This window comes from Elephantulus edwardii, unplaced genomic scaffold, assembly GCF_000299155.1.
Source record: "Elephantulus edwardii isolate Elephantulus edwardi_28Jun2011 unplaced genomic scaffold, EleEdw1.0 scaffold00034, whole genome shotgun sequence".
Taxonomy (NCBI): domain Eukaryota; kingdom Metazoa; phylum Chordata; class Mammalia; order Macroscelidea; family Macroscelididae; genus Elephantulus; species Elephantulus edwardii.
In genome coordinates, this window is record NW_006399784.1 from 9,895,491 (window position 1) to 9,899,138 (window position 3,648).

Below are 3,648 nucleotides of genomic sequence, written 5' to 3' on the forward strand. Positions count from 1 at the left end.
AAGCAGGAGTGTCATTCACTTCTGAAATAGCTTGCCTCTGAAAACTCTATGATCTTGGAGAAATGAAGAAAGTTACACAAGTGTTCAAGTCTTTCTTTCATAGGGCCGCTATGAGTCGTCTATGACTTGAAAGCACTTAATAATAACAACAGTCTGAATTAAAATTTGTGGTTTTTAGCTACTACATAATGTTTTCCTTCAAAATCAGATAGGAAATACATCCTACTAGATATACATTGCATATAATTTTGAACAAGTTATAGTTTTATTATTTTGTCATTTATAAAGGAATGCCTGTGAATAAAGAATAATTGAGATTGCTGTGAATCTACTATGAATTAAGGATTACTCACACTTTCTGATTTTAACAATAACCTTTCAAAGTAGCTATCAGTTTATGTAGACATAAGAGTTTCCGAAAACTGAGACAGTTGCTTCAAATTTCGTTGCCAGTGGAAAATATCTTTTGGGTTAACAGCTAACTTTTTTCTGGGTTCAAAGGATTTATGAATTCCATGTTAGGAATTATCTCACTTAAGAGTTAAAGTTTGTGGTCCAATGGTAGGGGCTGGTACGGAGGTGGCAGCTGTACGAGGAGGCGGTGAGCAAGGCAGCGAAGCTCCAACCCGGACCAGTCCCTGCTTCCTGGGCTGAGATCCCTGAGCCTGCACCATATGGAGAGGCGCAACTGGAAGAATGGGCCGCTGAGCCGAATTGGGGACCGTGTGGAGCCCCCTGGAGGGGTTGTTCCGCTTCATGAGGGACGGGGAGCCTGAGGATCCCAGGTTCTTGACGCATCCTTTTGCCATTCACCTTCAGCATATGAGCCGAATGCTATCAGGTGGCTTTGGATATAGCCCCTTCCTCAGCATCACAGACGGCAACAAGCCAGCGACCAGACCTGCCAGCCTGGGGATGCAGGATGCAGGCTGGGGAAGTGTCTCCTTTCGGGATGTTGGGAATGTCAGGTGGCTTCATGGACATGTTTGGAATGATGAACGACATGATTGAGAACGTGGAACACATGACAGCTGGAGGCATTTGCCAGACCTTTTCTTCCTCCACCGTGATCTCCTATTCCAATACGGAGGATGGTGCTCCCAAGGTCTACCAAGAGACATCAGAAATGCCCTCAGCACCAGGCAGCATCTAGGAGAGTAGGAGGACCGTACAAGACTCAGATAGATGTCCATTGTGCATCACAATCGAGACAGGGCTCACATCCTCCAGCGTTCCCGAAATCATCGTACAGGGGACCAAGAAGAACGGCAGGACTACATCAACGTGGATGAGAGTGAGACTGCAGCATTTGATGATGAGTGGCCAAGGGAAACTTCCTGATTCCCGCAGCAACGCCCTCTGGAATTTCTATGGCATGAGGCTTCAGAGGGGGCGGGACAACGGGCTGAGGAGCCTCCCGCCGGGCTATACAGGGACCAGAGGACTCCCCCTCCTACCAGTCCCCACGTTTTGACTGGTGAAAGCCCCAGGCCCTCAGCCTCTCCGGTACAAACTGTGAGAGGCTGAGAAGTCATTCCCCGAGATAACTCTGCCCTCCCACTCCTACCCCCAATTTAATATTAAATTAATAGGCAAGCTGCCCCCTTACTCCCTGGAGGTCTCAGGGAGAACTTTTCACAGTCCTTTTACCTGTTTTTCTGACTTTACACCCCATATCATAATGACTCCTCCTGTATCACTAACTTGATTTTTCACTTTGATGCTCCACCATCCTGTCACTTCCTCCATTCTGTTGCCATGCAGTGAAGGAAAGGGTTTTGGGGGGGTAAGGTCCAGGTCCTCCCTCCCTCATCTCTCCTGGGTCTTTGTCCACCTCTTCCTCAGAGCCCCTGGTGCAGCAGCCACAGCCCTGGTCCAGGACTGTGGAGGGAGACGGCTGGTCTCATTCTTAACTCTTCATCCCCAGCTCACCCTCATACATCACAAAAATATTCCCTATACCCTTCCTTGCCTTTATTTTTGATCTGTGCAACTTGTAACTAGGTGTTTGTGGAATAAAGAATAATGGGGAAAAGATTTTTTTAAAAAAGTTAAAGTTTATGAAAACTGGGATCCAGATTTGATATGTCTTAGCACAACACTATAAACACATGCATGTCAAACAGATTTGAAAATAATCATGATATAACAGTAACAATAATGAAAAGTTAAGAGAATAAAAAAAACAATAGGAAGAAGATTTTAATTTAACTTCATTAACCTTTATTCAGCATGGACCAGTGAAATGGGTAAATAGAAATTGACTCACCATTCCAAGTAAAGCTCATGCCATATTTCTTTAAGAATAACTTCCAGATGCTGGCCTGGGTGTCCATTTTGTTGTTTCTGGCAAAGTAAGCACTTTTGCATTTTGCCAGCTTGAGAAAGCAGAATCTATTAATCAGTGCCAGCCATGGTTTGTTCTTTCTGCATAAAAGCACGAGCCTTTTCTTCAGAATGCTTTTAGTTACAACCATCTTTTTTCTTCAATTCTGCCTGGGAGAGTGCACATACGTATCCTTATTGCCATGAATTTGGGAAGATAGTAGTCCTTCTAAAGCAACAGTTTTCAGATCTTGATACACTGTTAGACTCACTTTGGAGGCTAATGAATAAGACAGAAGTTAAGAATTATCGAAGTAAAGGAGACCTTTGTCTTTACATTGTCACACAGTTATCAAGTTCATCTTATACCCAGCAAAGTTTGAGAACCATTGTTCTATGACTTACTTCAGTGCTTCCCCAAAGTTTCCCAGATTTAGATGTCCTTCCCCTACCCTGCTCCTGAACCAAAGCAATGGAATTTAGCAGAAGTCACTCTCCCAGATGTAATGGCTCCTATGCTAACTTATCCATCAACCCAATTCCCAGTCTTGAGCTTAGGCTCCTGGGTCTTTCATACTCCTGGCAGTCACCCAGACATGAGTGCCCTTCCTCACAATGCCACTTCTTTAAAAAAAGTTGTATCTTTTTTTTTCTGCCTAATCTTCTTTCCTGCCTTGATTTTGCTATGTTGTTATTGGTAAGTGCCATCAAGTTATACACAACTCAGAGCAACCCTGTGAACAAAAGACCTGAACACTTGTATAATTTTCATCATTTCACGAAGTTCATAGAGTTTCTGGGGACAAGTTATTTCAGAAGTCGATGCCACTCCTGCTTCCAAGCCTGCTTTAATCTGGGAGCTCCACCAAACACTGTCCACCATGGGTAACCATTATCACATTTGACACATCAGTGTCTCAGTTTTTATCATCACAGCAACCACAAGTTACCTACGTACACCAAATGGACAGACTAGTGCTATACCACTTAGAAAAAAGTTTGACCAAAAACAATTTAAACCAGGACTAAGGGACAAACTACAGAACAATTTCACTGATTTCACATGCGAGCAAGATTTTACTGAAGATTATCCAAAAACGACTGGAACAGCACATCAACAGAGAACTACCAGAAGTACAGGCTGGTTTCAGAAGGGGTCGTGGTACTAGAGATATTGTAGCTGATGTTAGATGGATCTTGGCTGAAAGCAGGGAATACCAGAGGAATGTCTATCTGTGTTTCATTGACTATGCAAAGGCATTTGACTGTGTAGATCATAACAAACTGTGGCTGACTCTGAGAAGAATGGGAATCCCAGAACAC

At 43.6% G+C, this 3,648-nt stretch overlaps 1 pseudogene; it reads left to right on the forward strand.

Moving 5' to 3' along the window:
* The first annotated feature begins 558 nt into the window (after nt 1–558).
* LOC102855871 lies at nt 559–1,481 on the forward strand (annotated as a pseudogene).
* The last annotated feature ends 2,167 nt before the right edge of the window (nt 1,482–3,648 follow it).